The sequence below is a fragment of the Cetorhinus maximus genome, chromosome 4 (genome assembly GCF_964194155.1).
Source record: "Cetorhinus maximus chromosome 4, sCetMax3.hap1.1, whole genome shotgun sequence".
NCBI classification, from domain to species: domain Eukaryota; kingdom Metazoa; phylum Chordata; class Chondrichthyes; order Lamniformes; family Cetorhinidae; genus Cetorhinus; species Cetorhinus maximus.
Window position 1 is genome coordinate 131757770 of NC_135882.1, and position 17257 is coordinate 131775026.

General features: G+C 43.6%; 1 protein-coding gene across 2 annotated transcripts in view; it reads right to left on the bottom strand.

Annotated features, from left to right (window-relative positions):
* LOC144679362 (uncharacterized) overlaps positions 1-17257 on the bottom strand; it is an 83148-nt gene that overhangs the window by 53659 nt on the left and 12232 nt on the right. The gene's annotated exons all lie outside the window — the stretch shown is intronic.

Genomic DNA, 17257 nt, shown 5'->3' on the forward strand with positions numbered 1-17257 from the left:
AGAAAAAGGCCCATTTATTCATACCCTCTGCTTTCTGCCAGCCAGCCAATCTTCTATCCATGCTAATATGTTACCCCTTACACCATGCGCTTTTATTTTCTGTAATAATCTTTGATGTGGCAACTTATCAAATGCCTTCTGAAAATCTAACTACAGTACATCCACAGGGTCCCTTTTATACACTGCGCATGCTATTCCTTCAAAAAACTCCAATAAATTGGTTAAATATGATTTTCCTTTCACAAAATCATGCTGACTCTTCTCTATTGCCTTGAGCTCTTCTAAAAGCCCAGCTATAATCTCCTTAATGATCGATTCTAATAACTTCCCCATGTCAAGACAACTGGCCCATAGTTTCCTGTTTTCTGCCTCCCTCCCTTCTTGAATTGAGGGGTTAGATTTGCACCTTTCCAATCTGATGGAATCTTTCCAGAATCTAGCGGATTTTGGAAAATTAACACCAGCACATCAGCTACCTCATTAACCACCTCTTTTAAGACCCGAGGATGTAGTCCATCGGGACCCGTAGAGACTTGCCAGCCTGCAGCTCCATCAATTTGCTCAGTAGCATTTCCCTAATGATTTCAATTTCACCAAGTTCCTTTCTCCTGTTCACCTCCTGATTTGCGGCTATTACTGGAATGTTTTTTTGTATCCTCTATAGTGAACACAGAAGCAAAATATTTGTTCATTTCTTCTGCCACTTCCTTATTATCCGCTATTAACTCCCCACTGTCACTCTGTAGAGGACCAACACTCACTTTACTTACTCTTTACCTTTTTAAATGCCTGTAGAAACTCTTGCTATCCATTTCTACATTTCTAAATAGCTTCCTCTCATACTCTAATTTCTTTCTCCTGATTAACCTTTTAGTCATTCTCTGCCGTTCTTAATATTCTGTCTAATCATCTGTCCTGCCACTTACCTTTGTGGAGTTGCATGCTTTTTCCTTAAGTTTGATGCTTTCCTTATCATTAGTTAACCACGGATCGTGGATCCTCCCCTTAGAATTTTTCTTTTTAGTAAGAATGTACTTCTTCTGAATACTCTGAAATATCCCCTTAAATGTCTGCCACTGCTTCTCTATTGATCTATCCTCTAGCCTAGTTTCCCAGTTCACTTCAGCTAGATCAGCTTTCATCTTCACATAGTTGCCCTTATTTAAGTTTAAGATACTAGTCTTAGACCCGCTCTTCTCGCTTTCAAACTGGATGTAAAATTCAATCATATTGTGGTTGCTGCTACCTAGGGGTGCCTTTACTCTGAGGTCATTAATTAATCCTGTCATGCTACACAATACCAAATCTAATATAACCTGCTCTCTGGTTGGTTCCAGAACATGTTGCTCTCAGAAACTATCTCGAAAGCATTCCAAAAACTCCTCATCCAGGCTATTACTGCCAATCTGATTTTTCCAGTTTATTTGTAGATTAAAATCACCCATGATTATTGCCGTCCCTTTATCACAAGCCCACAATATTTTCTCTTGAATACTTTGTCCTACACTGTGGCTACTTTTAGGGGGCCTGTAGGCCACTCCCACTAATTACTTTTTCCCCCTACTATTCCTCATCTCCACCCAAACTGATTCCACATCCTGATCTCCTGAACCAAGGTCATCTCTAACTATTGCACCAATGCCCTCTTTGATTAACAGTGCTACCCCTCTACCATTACTTAGCTTCCTATTCTTCTTGAATATCATGTACCCTTCAATATTAAGGACCCAATCTTTGTCGTCCTGCAGCTACATCTCCATAATTGATATCAGATGTTATTTATCTACTTCAATGTGGGCCATCAATTCATTTATTTTGTTATGACTGCTACATGCATTCAGATAGAGAGCCATCAGTTTTGTCTTTCTGTTACCTTTGTAACATCTCGTCTTGACTGTTGATGTAGTCTTAGGCTTTTTCTTTCTGTCCCTTCCTGCCATTCTCTGACCCTCATTTCTCATATTACTATTTTGCTCACCTGACTTGACTCTACCCCTTGAATTGCTACCTCTACCCAAACTTGATCCCTCACCCCTCTTGTTTAGTTTAAAGCCCTCTCTACTTCCCTATTTATGCGATTTGCAAGGACACTCATCCCAGCATGGTTCAGATATAAACCGTCCCAATGGTACAGCCCTCACTTTCCCCATTGCTGATGCCAGCATCCCACAAACCAGAACTCACTTCTCCCACACCAGTCTTTGAGCCACGCATTCATCTCTCTAATCTTATTTGCCCTCTGCCAATTTGCACGTGGCTCAGGTAATAATCCAGAGATTATTACCTTTGAGGTTCTGCTTCTTAATTTGGTACCTAGCTCCTTACACTGACTTTACAGAACCTCTTTCCTAGTTCTACCTATGTCATTGGTACCTACATGGACCACAACAACTGGATCCTCCCCCTCCCATGGCAAGTTCCTCTCCAGCCCTGAGCAAATGTCCCGAACCCTGGCACCAGCCAGGCAACATAGCCCTCTGGACTCTCACTCTTTGCCGCAGAGAACAGTGTCAATCCCTCTCCCTATACTATCCCGTACTACCATTACATTCCTTCTTGCTCCCCCCGCTTGAATGGCTTCCTGTATCACAGTGCCCATGGTCAGCCAGCTCATCCACCTTACAGACTTGGCTTTCATCCATACAGGTTGTGCACCTCAAACCTGTTTGACAATTGCAAAGCCTGAGGCTCCTCCACTAATGTCTGCTCGGTCCCATTACCTGCCTCACTGACAGTCACATCCTCCTGTCCCTCACTGCTGGCCAAAACAGAAGACCCTATTCTAAGAGGTGTGACTGTCTTCTCGAACAAAGTCTTCCCCTCGCTTATGTTGCGCAGTGTCTGCATTTCGGCTTCCAAATCAATAATCCTAATCCGGAATTCCTCAACTGCTTACACTTCCTGCAGATGTGTTTGTCATGGATCATCTTGGCGTCCAAAATCCACATCTCACAGCTGCAACATAACACCTGTCCCGCCATTCAAACTTATGTTATTTAATTTATTTTAATTACTTTCTTCCTATGTATGCTACAATGTACTGTGTTTATTGGATGCTTGTACCACTGATGCTAAGGTTATATGCTTCTTAACTACAAGGTATGTCTTCACATTCTTATATCCTGTGTCTCTGCTGCTCTCCTCCTACTCTTTTATCCTGTGTCTCTGCCACTCTCCTCTCGCTCTTTTATCCTGTGTCTCCACTCTTCTTGCACTCTTTTATCCTGTGACTCCACTCTCTTCATGCTCTTTTATCCTGTCTCCACTCTCCTCGCGTTCTTTTATCCTGTGTCTCCGCCGCTCTCCTCGCGCTCTTTTATCCTGTGGCTCTGCCGCTCCTCGCGCTCTTTTATCCTGTGTCTTTGCTCTCCTCGCGCTCTTTTATCCTGTGTCTTTGCTCTCCTCGTGCTCTTTTATCCTGTGTCTCCGCCGCTCTCCTCGCGCTCTTTTATCCTGTGTCTCCGCCGCTCTCTTCGCGCTCTTTTATCCTGTGTCTCCGCCGCTCTCCTCACGCTTTTATCCTGTGTCTCCGCCGCTCTCCTCGCGCTCTTTTATCCTGTGTCTCCGCCGCTCTCCTCGCGCTCTTTTATCCTGTGTCTCCGCCGCTCTCCTCGCGCTCTTTTATCCTGTGTCTCCGCCGCTCTCCTCGCGCTCTTTTATCCTGTGTCTCCGCCGCTCTCCTCGCGCTCTTTTATCCTGTGTCTCCGCCGCTCTCCTCGCGCTCTTTTATCCTGTGTCTCCGCCGCTCTCCTCGCGCTCTTTTATCCTGTGTCTCCGCCGCTCTCCTCGCACTCTTTTATCCTGTGTCTCCGCCGCTCTCCTCGCACTCTTTTATCCTGTGTCTCCGCCGCTCTCCTCGCACTCTTTTATCCTGTGTCTCCGCCGCTCTCCTCGCACTCTTTTATCCTGTGTCTCCGCCGCTCTCCTCGCACTCTTTTATCCTGTGTCTCCGCCGCTCTCCTCGCACTCTTTTATCCTGTGTCTCCGCCGCTCTCCTCGCACTCTTTTATCCTGTGTCTCCGCCGCTCTCCTCGCACTCTTTTATCCTGTGTCTCCGCCGCTCTCCTCGCACTCTTTTATCCTGTGTCTCCGCCGCTCTCCTCGCACTCTTTTATCCTGTGTCTCTGCCGCTCTCCTCGCACTCTTTTATCCTGTGTCTCCGCTGCTCTACTCGTACTCTTTTATCCTGTGTCTCTGCCACTCTCCTCGCACTCTTTTATCCTGTGTCTCTGCCACTCTCCTCGCACTCTTTTATCCTGTGTCTCTGCCACTCTCCTCGCACTCTTTTATCCTGTGTCTCTGCCACTCTCCTCGCACTCTTTTATCCTGTGTCTCTGCCACTCTCCTCGCACTCTTTTATCCTGTGTCTCTGCCACTCTCCTCGCACTCTTTTATCCTGTGTCTCCGCCGCTCTCCTCATGCTCTTTTATCCTGTGTCTCCACTGACACAGGCAGCCTATTTTATTAAGTTTTAATGGGCTGATGATTTACATAGCTTCACAGCTTGGGGTTTTTATTACCTCTCACTTACACAGGCAGGCAGTATTTTTAAAATTTTAAAGGGCTGGGGATTTAAATAATTTCATAGCTTGACAGTTCTACAGATCTTATCAGCCCTTCATGAGCAATTATTTCTACTCTGAAAACTCGTGACTCCCACACTGCGGGTTAAGACCCTTGTCACAGTTAAAATAGGGTCTGTTTGAAGTCAGCATCGATTTCAAATGGCGCTGTTGAATTCAGGTTTTCCTCATGTGAGAGTCACGCCCTACACCCTTTCCCCTACCACCGAAAATGACATCTGTTGGAAACGGGTGCAGGACTTCCAAATTCAGGTCTGGCCAGCTCTTTTTAAAAGCCTGCAACCTCCTGACAATCCGAGCCAATCTCTCCTTATGTGGCTCACTGTCATACTTGTTTTATAATTCCCCTGTGAAGCACTTGGAACATTTCATTACGTTACAAGATGCTATACAAATATAAGTTGCTGTTGTTATTACCTTAATAATTACATATACCCGCACACTTCCATTTTCTGAATAAGTCTGTTGTGAAGTTCCTCATCATATGAATTTTGAAAGTCAATTGCACTACCTTCATCAATCCTCACTGTTACGACATCAAAGAGTTCACTCAGGTTAGACAGACATGATTTGCCATGAACAAATTCATGCTAATTGTCTTATTAATCCATGTTTCGCCATTTATGGTAACATAGTGATTATGTTACTGGACAAATAGTCCAGAGGGTCTGCCACCAGGGAAGTTTCATAACGGTGGGTCCAGAAGCGGATCGGCTGCACATACCATGGAGGCAGGCTGCCAATTAAAGTAGTTGAGACCCCAATTAGGGATATTTTTGTGGCTTCTCCTGCATCTTGAGGCTGGCAGAGCAGCCCCTTCCTGCCACAAACAGAGGCCACCAGCTCAGGCTGTGGAACATATGAATATACTAATTAGGAGCAGGAGTAGGTCATTCAGCCCCTCGAGCCTGCTCCGTCATTCAATTAGATCATGGCTGATCCAATTGTAACCTCAACTCCACGTTCCCACCTACCCCCTATAACCTTTCACCCCCTTGTTTATGAAGGGTCTATCTACCTCTGCCTTTAAAATATTCACAGCCTTTGCTTCCACCGCCTTTTGAGGAAGGGAGTTCCAAAGACTCATGACCCTCTGACAGAAAAAAATTTATCCTCAATTCTGCCTTAAATGGACGACCCTTTATTTTTAAACAGTGACCCTTAGTTCTAGATTCTCCCACAAGAGGAAATATCCTCTTCACATCCATCTTGTCAAGGCCCCTCAGGATCTCATGTGCTTTAATCAAGTATTGGGATGACCTTGAGCATAAAAGGGCAATCCCAGTCCAGCAGAGATGTTTCTCCTCCATCCCAATGGACCGGTCAGCCTTAACTTGGTTCATTCTTGCGCGGCTGTGCAGATCAACGAGGAAGCCTCCATGGTGCGGTGCCCTCATGGTCTCTGAACTGCCTCAGCACCACCATCTCTCCCGCAACCTCAGAGGCAGGCAATTAATATTACTGAGCTGGTCTCATTTGGTCCTGATGTCAGGGTCCTAAAGATCAGAGGAAAGTCCAACCCTATGATTCTATCATTCTATCTACTATCTTAAATATTCATCCCTTCCACAATCTGTGCACAATGGCAGCAGCGTGTACAATCTACAAGATGCACTGCTACAACACCTCTGACAGAACCTCCAAAACCTAAGACTTCTATCATGTAGAAGAATTAAGGCAGCATGACAACGCCATCACCTGCAAGTTCTCCTCAAAGCCTCATACCATCCTGACTTGGGTTGAAACTATATTGCCATTCCTGTATCGACACTAGGTCAAATCTTGGAACTCCCACTCGAACAGCACTCTGGGTGTACATTCACCACATGGACTGTAGCGGTTCAAGAAGGCGACTCACCACCACCTTCTCAATAGCAATTAGGGATGAGCAATAAATGTTTGCCTTGCCAAAGATGCCTGCATCCCATGATCAATTGAGAATTAATCATCGAATTTAAAAGATTGCCACCTGTGGTTAAATTGGCTGCCGCATTTCCTTCATTATCATGGTTACTTCACTTAACAAGTATTTCATTGGCTATAAAACTCTTTGGGAAGTCCTGAGTTTGTGAAAGGTGCTATATAAATGCAAGTCTTTTCTTTGGATTGAGATGTGTTGCAGCTTCAATGTGGCCTTTGAGCTGAGGATGTTTGAAGCTCTACTTTTGATTAATATATGGGAGAAAGTTTAAAGGGATTTGAGTCATTCGAATAAATAATTCAATGAAACCAGCGCTTGATGCTTTTTAAGTCTAACTGGCTTTTGAACTAAATGGTGCACTAAAATCCCAGAGGGGGTTCGCCATTAAATTTACTTTTAAGCCTGTCGGGATTGCTTCCGACCAAAACATAACTGAATTTGAGAGCTTGCAACATGTTCCCTCAGCTTTCTGACTCTTTCTATTTATTTGTTGTTTGACTTAATGGTTTCCTGCTGCTGCTGCTCTCACTTCTGTTTTAATTCATTATGATTCAATCAATGAGAAATAGCTTTGGGATGTGCTAAGGATTTAATAAGATGTCATGCAAATACACATCTCTCTTCCAATTTCCCAATTTCTGTCATTCCCGCCTACACATTCTCAAATATTGCTGAGATGGGATGTTCTCATGGTTATTGTTTTTTGTCTGGTGCTTCACCAAATGGAAATTGTGTGTCGATGGGAGTGGTCCCCAGCACAAGCTAAGTCCTTCAGAGGGTGCGTGGAGGGGAATCCCCATCAAGGTTGGAAATCGGAACAGGTCGTTGTGGGTATGGACGGAACAAATTTTTAAAAACCACCTCCCTCACTGGACCCCTTCGGGCCATGACTGTTGTTCCAGGTCGGTTTGGCTTAATGGGAAAGCCACCACTGCTTTCCTACTTAGGGCCCAGGTTAAAGTAAAAGCAAAATACTGCGAATGCTAGAAATCTGAAACAAAAGTAGAAAATACTGGAAAAACTCAGCAGGTCTAGCAACATCTGTGGAGAGAGAAACAGAGTTAACATTTCGAGTTGAAATTCGACGCACTCCGGCGTGGTGGTGATCACCCAAGCCATCTTTCGCTTTATCTGGAGGTCAAAAATGGTCGTATTCGCAGGGACGTAATGTACAAGCCTCTAGATAAAGGGGATAAAAACATGGTGCCCAACATCACCCTCATCCTGATGGCCACCTTTGTGTGGGGCTGCATCAAGCTGTATGTAGACCATCAGTACGCAAACACCAAGTGTCACTACGTGCTGAGGTTCTACCTGTCCCCGGTGTTGCGAAGGATGGGTCTGGCCACGCTGCCACAGAACGCTCCAAGTAGTTGGACCGGGGCATTACCACCTATCCCTCGAGGAAAGATTTATGCACAGAAACACCTTTGACCACAAGTCCATCAGGCAGTGGTCAGCACGTAGCGTCTTAGAGGCCCTGCGGGAAAAGGAGAGGGTGGATCCTGTAGGATGGTTCCCCGAGCAGACTGTCAAAGTCATTTGGCAGAATGCCTCATCGCCAGAACTTTCCAACAAGCACCAAGACGTAGCTTGGCTGGTGGTGAGAAAGGCCCTCCCCGTCAGATCCTTCCTACACGCCAGGAATCTCACCCACTCTGCACATTGCCCTCGAGGTGACTGTGGTGGGGACGAGACCATTGTTCACAACCTTGTGGAATATGCCTTTGCAAAGAAGGTCTTGGGAGAAATGCAGTGGTTTTTGTCGAGGTTTATCCCGAGCAGTGACTCAGAACTCTATGCTATAAACGGGCTGTTCCCAGGGATGCACACCGAGACAAACACCAACTGCAGCTGGAGGATCATCGACTCAGTGAGAGATGCTCTTTGGTCTGCCCGAAATTTGTTGGTCTTCCAGTGCAAAGAGTTGTCCCCGACAGAGTGTTGCAGACTGGCACATTCCAAGGTCCAGGACTACGTGTTGAGGGACGCACTAAAGCTTGGGGCGGCCACTGCAAAGATGCAATGGGGAAAGGTCATGTCTAAGACCTTTCTGCCATAGTGCACCGAGGGGCTGGGAATTGTATAGAGCCCTCGGGCTGTATGACTCACATTGAATGTATACAGTGCACACTGAATGTATCACAATTGTATTGAAAAGCCTCAGAGTGCAACATGATCTATGCAGATAACTTGAATACCATTGCACAGTCGGACCTGTCTGTAATGACCATTTTGAAATGCCTGTAATGTTCATTGATTGTATTGAAGCATCTCATGGTCTATGTGGAAAACATAAATATGATTGCACTTTTTGTAATGGCCATTTTGAAATGTTTTGTAATGTTCTTTCAGATATTTTATGAATAAAGTGTATTTTTCAATAAAAAACAAAAAAAAAGGATTGAACAGGTTGGGCCTGTATCCATTGGAGTTTAGAAGATTGAGGTGACCTTATTGAAACATATAAGGTCCTGAGGGGACTTGACAGGGTGGATGCTGAAAGGTTGTTTTCCATTCTGGGAGAGACTAGAACTAGGGGACACAGTTCAAAAATAAGGGGTTTCCCATTTAAGATGGAGATGAGGAGAATTGTTTTCTTTCAGAGGGTCATGGGTCTGTGGAACTCTCTTCCCCAGAAGGCGGTGGACGTCGGGTCATTGGATATTGTTAAGGCTGAATTAGATAGATTCTAGATTAACAAGGGAGTCAAAGGGCCACAATCAGATCAACCATGATCTTACTGAATGGCAGAGAAGGCTCGAGGGACTGAATAGTCGACTCCTGCTCCTAATTCAGATGTTTGTATACTCGTATGTTAGCAGAGGGTGTATTGGCTCCCTGGTAGCAGCTGTTTTGTGGTAGAATGCAGAGTGCAGAGATTAGAAAAGCATTTAGTAAAGACGAAGTGGTTTTACATGGGGGTTTTAACTTTCACATCAATTGGCAGGTTAGCTGATGTCAGAAACGTAGTGAATTTCTTGAGTGTGTCCAGGGTAGTTTTCTGCAGTAATAACGTCCTCGAGCCACCAAGGGGCAGGCCAAATTAGATTTACTAATAAGAAATGAGTCAGATTTAGTTAACAGCTTAATGGTACATGAACTTTTTTTTCACTTTTTCACAGGGCATGGGTGTCACTGGCTAGGCCAGCATTTATTGCCTACCATAATAATTGCCCTTGAAAAGGAATATTTATCTAATAGGGATCATAACATGATCAAGTTCAATGTAGGGCTAGATTTTCGTGGAGTCAGGCCAACTCCAGAGATTTTTTAAAATGGCCGGCAGGACCCAGGTGGGAAAGGTCCACTCCCATTTCTGTCAGATCCCAGTTTTACCACAGGGGGAAGGGATGCAGTGTGAATCACACAAGTGGGCCATTTGAAATTAGTGCTGAGTTCAAACAGACCCCATTTTCACTATTCCAAGGGTGTTAACCCACAGTGTGGGAGTCAAGCATTTATGGAGTAAATGTAAACACTCTTGAAGGGTAGATAAAGTTTGTTCAAGTGTCATGATCTGAATTTTTTTTAAATCCCCAGCCTTTTAAAAATGAAAAAAGGCTGAACATGTCAGTTAGAGTTTTAAAAAATCCTTCTGCTGGACTGCTTTGATTGACAGGCCATCTGGTGTATAAAATATCATTAGCACCCGTTCCTGCAGTTTCAATAAAGTTCTCTGTTGACATTTCCAAAAGGCTGTTATTACAGCTGATGTTATTATGAAAGCATGGCTGAGTTTCAAAAGCTACAAAGCACTTATCTCAGTGGTGGTGAAGGGGTGCTGAGTTCACATTTTGATCGACAGTTTAAAGAGGCATTAAGGGATTAGCTGTAGTTGATGTGGTTACTGAATAGAAGTTTGTTTGTTTTTATAAAAGACTGAACACTTGAGGGGATTTAAAATCTTTCAGTAGGTTTCATGAATGGGGATTTGTTTCAGTATGAAGCATATGAGAGAAAGCTATATTAGATTGTTCGAAGTTTATTCTTTTTCATCTCCACATGGCTCCTGAGGTCTTCCCAGAGTGGACATTGGGTGAGTGACTATGGAACTTGTGTGGGATATGAGGTGGCATGGAGGTGACGTGGGGGTATGATGTGTCATGGAGGGAGTGGTGGTGGTAAGGTGGGTCTGAGGGTGACAGCTAGGGGGCCTCACAGCTTCTAAAACAACTGGGACAAAAATTCTAGAGAACCAAGGCAGACCTTCTAACCAGCCCACCTCTGCACTCGCTCACCCCATGGGCACCTACAATCTGCTTCCGGGGTCAGTGGGCTGGACTGTATCCCACCCCACCTCCCTGGAGTAAAGATTTGGTGTTATGACGCCCTTTAAACTGAGATGGGTCCGCTGAGTTGGGAAATCTCCTGACCTGGGCTTCCTACTTTGGTAGCGAAAATCTGTCCTGTAGTGTTTGAAAGGGAGAATGCAAAATAGTACTAAGATTCTAAATTTAGTTAATGCCGACTTCAACGCAATGAAACACAAACTGTCCAGAGTAAACCGAGCAAAGCGGCTGGACTTTGAATATGGCGCCTGGCTTGCTGAAGCAGCGAGGTGATGGCGTGGTGGGCAAATGAAAGCCTGCCCGCCATGGAAACAGCGTGTTTCCCGGGAATGCATAATTAATGTGGCAGCTTCGGGACGATATGGCGTGAAAAGCCTCCATTGCGGCCGGTGGGTAAAACATCGTTTTACCCGCCCACTACCGCACTTAGTGCAAATCTGGGACGATTCTGCACACTGTTAGTTAAAGTTAAAGATGACGTTCATGAAATTGAAGACAAATTACTGACATGGTTAGGAATTGGCTAATGGCAGATGGCTAACGATCGGAATAATGGACAGGTACTTAAATTGGCAGGGAGAGGATGCTGCTGTTGGACAACCTTTCTTGCCACAGGATTTGGAGGATCTTGTGAAGGTACCACTGGTGGTACTTATTCAGTGCTTTGAGGTGCCGGCTGTAGGTTGTTCAAGTCGCCGAAGCATATAGGAGTGCAGGGATCACTGCTGCCCGGTAAACCACGACCTTAGTCTCAGGTTTGAGATCTTGGTCTTCTAATACTCTTTCCCCAGACAGCCAAAGGCTGAGCTGGCACATTGGAGGCGATGATTAAATTTGTCTTCTATGTCTGCCTCCGTCAAGAGGAGGCTCCCAAGGTACGGAAAATGCTCCACATTTTCCAGGATTTCGCCATTGATCTTAATCGATGGGAGGAGGTGTTTTGCTGTGGGAGCTGGTTGGCAGAGGACCTTAGTTTTCTGGGCATTTAGTCAAAGGCCAATTTTCTCATATGCTTCAGAGAAGGAATCGACAATGATCTGGAGCTCAATTTCTGAGTGAGCGCACACATGTAATCTGCATACTGAAGCTCAATGACTATAGGTTGGAAGTATTTTGGTTTTGGATTGAAGGCAGCATAGGTTGAATAGTTTCGCGTCTGTTCTGTAGATTATCTCCATGCCTCTGGGTAATTTGCTGGAGATGAGGGGCAGTATTGGGGCGAGGAAAATGAAGAACAGAGTTGGTGCAATGACATGGCCATATTTGATCCCAGTTCTCGCTGAGATAGGGTCTCTGGTAGCTCTGTTGATGAGGATGCGACTTATCCAAGTTTGCCAATGACAGAAAGATAGACAGTATTGTAAGAAGTGTTGACAGAAGTATAAAATTACAGAGCAATTGATAGATTAAGTGAGTGGACTGAACTATGGCAAATAGATTTCATGTGAGGTCATCCACTTTTGACCTAAAAAGCATGAAACAGTGTACTTTCTAAATGGTGCAAAACTGGAAAGTGGAGGTCCAAAGAGACTTGGAGGTCTATGTACATAAATCATTAAAATGTCATGAACAGATACAGACAACAATCAAAAAAAGAATACAAGGGGGTAAAAGGGGGGTGACCTATAAAGGTCTTTAAAATGATGAATGGTTTTGATTGAGTAGATGCAAAGAGAAAGTTTCCTCTTGTGGGGAAGAGATTAGCTAGTGGCCATCAATAGACAATAGTCACCAAGAAATACAACAGGGAATTTAGAAGAAACTGCTTTATCTAAAGAGTGGTGAGAATGTGGAATTCGTTACTACAGGAACTGGCTGAAGTGAATAGTGTAGATGCATTTAAGGGGAATTTAGGTAAGCATTTAAATTAAGGGAATATAGGGCTAAGATTGTAGATTGAGATAAGAAAGATGAGAGGAGCCTTGAGTGGAGCATAAACATTGGCATGGTCTGATTGGGCCACATGGCCTGTTTCTGTGTCATATATCCTATGTAATCTTATGTAGGTCATGCACCAACACTGGTTAGACCACAGCTGGAGTACTGTGGGCAATTCTGGGCACCACACCTTGAGAAAGATAAACTGACCTTGGAAGGATTGTAGCAAATATTTACCAGAATGATAACTGGACTCCAAGGATTAAATTATGAGGAGTGGTTGCACAAACATCTATAGTCCCTGAAATTTAGAAGCTTAAGGGGTGAGGTGATCAAAGTTTTCAAGCTATTAAAAACCAGCTGTTTTAAATCTTTGCAATTGTTGTGGATTAATAAGGTACACCAGACTCAATAAAGTGAAGCTCCATCAAGATCCAAGTTTGCTTCTCAATCTCTGTTCAGCTATTAGTTACTCCACATATGCCGCAGCAAACAAGATGACACGGAACTGAGGCACCTTGTCAGAAGGAGCTGGAACCATTTAACAGGTTTTCAAGATTATGAAGGGCTGACAACTTTTTTACCAGGCAAATTGTTCTGTGTGGTGAATGGTTCAGATCCTAAGGAACAGCAAGTTAAAAAATGAGGACATGAGGGGTAAGACGGTTACTTAAAGAGTTGTTACTCAAAGTGTAATCAAGTTGTGGAACAAGTGACTGAAGTGGATAACGAAACTGGAAGGAGGGGATGATGAAAATGTAGGTAGGTGAGGCTGACCTCTAAAAAAAGGTTCAAAAGGTCATCTACCATACCAATATTTTGGGAAATCTGACAGCAGATTAAATATGTTGCCTCTGGAATCATAGGGGGTAAAGTTCCCCATTCATTCGATTCATTTCTCGAAGAAGTGGAGCATATGCAGAAACTGATTTTTTTAAACATTTTAATTTCTCTTCAATGGGTTTTCAAGATGCAGGTTTTAGATTATCTAAATTTTATGGATGGTGGAGGTGGTGAGGCCACAGAGAAGACCACTGGAATAGTTTCACCAAATCTGATTAAACCTACAATTGTACAAAAAGGTGAGAAAAATCCATCTGATCCATCAAGCCTACCACATCTGATCACAGGTTGTCCCAATCCCCTAACCACACTGCCTCTTGAGGGAGGAAAAAAGGCAGGAGCGTGGGGGGCTGGGAATTCCTGGGATTAATTCAAGAAAGCTCTGGAAAATTCCTCTCTAACTCCCTGACTAAGCAAGCTCCACTGAATAGTTTACCCCCAATGCTGGGAATGCCCTATCCTTTTAACAACTTGTCAAGTTCCCTTTCAATGAACTGGAGCAATCTTGCAGTTTGTTCCAAAGGGCAATGACTCTCTCATGCCCTCTAGCCTCCAACTCTGCCTTCATAGTTTATGGCCAAGCTCTCTCATCCCACCAGCTCTATCTGTCTTAAATAATCAATCTAATGGGACTGTATCCAATCCTTTAATCATTTTACAGTCATGCCTTCTGGACCAATAATCTCTATCCCAAATAACCAACCTAGGGGGATTATATCCAATCCCCTCATCATTTGAAAGTTTCATTCATATCCTCAATAACCTTGAATTTCTCCAGAGTAATTAGCTCTAACTCTTGATACTATCCTATCAGCTAAGAGCACTAAGGCCTAGTATCAATTTAGTCACCCTTCTGCTACATCCTTCTCTACACCCTCACTATCTTTCACCACATACGGAGAGCCATAATTGGACACAATTGAATAAACTTCTCACTTCCCTGCTCCTGACATGTATTATCACCTGGCAAGAACAGATAAAATTTAACAAATGGAGAGTGTTCCTGGGATGGGGGATTATCCCAGCGGGGAGAGATTGAGTAGACTAGTCCTATATACCTTGGAGTTCAGAAGAATGAGAGATTATCTCACTGGAACACAAAAATTCTTAAGGGGCTTGACAGGCTAGATGCTGAGAAAGTGTTTTCCCTGGTTTGGGAATCTAGAACACTGGATCACAGTCTCAGGATAAGTCAGCCACTTAAGGCTGAGATGAGGAGAAATTTCTTCACTCAAAGGGTTAGAAATCTTTGGAATTGTCTATCCCAGAGAGCTGTGGATGCTCCAGTTGTTTAGTATGTTCAAGACAGAAGCAGGTAGATTTTTGGGCACTAAGGGAATTAAGAGATATGGGATAATGCAGGAAGGTGGAGTGGAAGTAGAAGATCAGCTATGATTTTATTAAATGGCAGAGCAGGCTCAAAGGGTCTGCTCTTGCTCCCATTTCTTCTATTCTTATGTTCAGCTGGGTGCCTGAGTTTCAGCAGACGATTGTCTATGACATGAAGAAAATTTGTCCCAGTACTTTAAGCACAGGTGTCCCAGAGTCTTTAGTAGTCTACATATAATCTTCTTCACTTTGTACTCAATGTTTGGCACAGTATAACATAAAACCATATTTGCTTTCTCATAAGTTACCTCATTTTCTTGTATACCTTTAACAGATGGTCAACTCTACACTACATCTGTTTCTTCGTCCAGTAACTTTATACAATCATTTCTACCACTGCACTTCTCCTCATTAAATCATATCTATCACAAATAAGCCTATTCCTTAAAATTCTCTCATTCAGCCTTTGATCTATTGCAATGCTTTGAATTGCTAATCCATTCCTGCACACATTATGGTATCTTCTCTGAATTTAAGAATGGTCTGCTGAAACCCTCCTCTAGATATTATTGGGAATGATGACCAGCCAAAACATAGTCCTGTGAAACCTCACTCTAACCAAAGCCCAGTCACATTTCCTCACATGTACCATCTACAAGATGTGCTGCAGCAACTCAGCAAGGCTCCTTTGACAGCACCTTCCAAATCAATGACTTTTACCACCAAGAAGGACAAGGGCAGCAAATGCATGGGAACACCACCACCTTCAAGTTACCCTCCAAGTCACTCACAGTCCTGACTTGGAATTACATCGTCGTTCCTCCACTGCTGCTGAGTCAAAATCCTGGAACTCCCTTCCTAACAGCACTGTGGGTGTATCTACACCACATGGACTGTAGTGATTGAAGAAGGCAGCTCACCATCACCTTCTCAAGGGCAATTAGGGATGGACAATAAATGCTGGCCTAGGCAACGATGCCTACATCCCTTGAATAAATAAAGAAACAAGTTCTGAACATTTCACTGCTTCCGTGATATTAAATAGCTACAGGTGCAACATAATGATTGCCGCACAAGCCCATCAGATCTCAATGTTTTTAATCCAGTAGTTCAGAAGAATGAGACATTATCTCATTGGAACACAAAAATTCTTTAGGGGCTTTTAACAGTGTTTTATTGAACACTTTTTGGAAATCAGAACTTACTCCATCAACTAGTCTACACACATCCATCAATTCCTCAAGGTAACTCAATCTGTTTAATAAATCAGGCCTATGTTCTACTAACAATGCTGGGTGTCCCTAATCATCACTGAGCTCTTTGAGTGGTTATATATCACATCCTATACAATGTCACCCAATAACTTATTTCTGACCAATGTCAGGCTCACAGCCTGCCTGTGTCATTCTTCAGATGTAAACAAATTGTAAAATGTTTTTCAATACACTGTTTTCAGGGTGAGAATTGGTTTTGGACTTACAAACATGAGGGATGCCCATATCAGAGCTGTCAGCACCAAGTATATCCAAGTCAGGTAAAAGACAGACCAAACTCATGATAAAACTCTCTCAACACCATCCCAGCAAACACGCCTCAGTCAGGTACAGTCGGATTAGATATCAAGTAAAGTTCCCTCTACACTGTCCCATCAAACACTCCCAGGACAGGTACAGCACGGATTAGAAACCATTCTATAAGCATTTTCTTTTCCTTTCTCTTGTTTAGGGATTCCCATCCAACACACACCATTTGCCATCAGAAGGAATTAATCCAGCCTTTTAGCAGGTTTTTGCTAATACTGCCTGTAAAAGAGAAGCTAGATTACAATCAGTTGTGAAGATGCTTTGAGGCTAGAGAGATATCAAAAGTTCTGCTAGCTATTTATTTTGAAAAGAGCGAAGTGAGGGAACTTAGAACAGGTGGCATAGGAAGGTAGCCCATGAAAGAATAATCATATCTGGAGTCTGGATGGAGTGAGATTGAAGAGCCATGCTCTGGATTTTCTTCTATCCTTAGATAACCAGTGATGCCCAAATCATTCCAATCTGATCCAGATGTAAAGCAAGTATGAAGAGTTGAGGTAGAAGGAAAAGTGGGTCGGTTCAGGGATGTTTTACAAAGGGCAGAGCAATCCAAAGAAGTTAATGCTTAATGCTTACAGGTCTTGCTATTTGTATCTTAGCCTATGACAAAGAATTTGGAGGGGACATGTTCTCCCCTCAATTCGCTGATGGTTACCCCAATTCAAAGGTTTCTGGGCGTAACACACTCAAGTAATATGCCATCAGTGACTTGGATTTCAGAAGCTATAAACCAGCGATCAGGAATTTGACCTATCTGGGTAGAGGAATGTGAAACTGTCGCTCATTGCCTCTTCCATCCTAACCATTGGTGGCATATTTGCTTCAGGG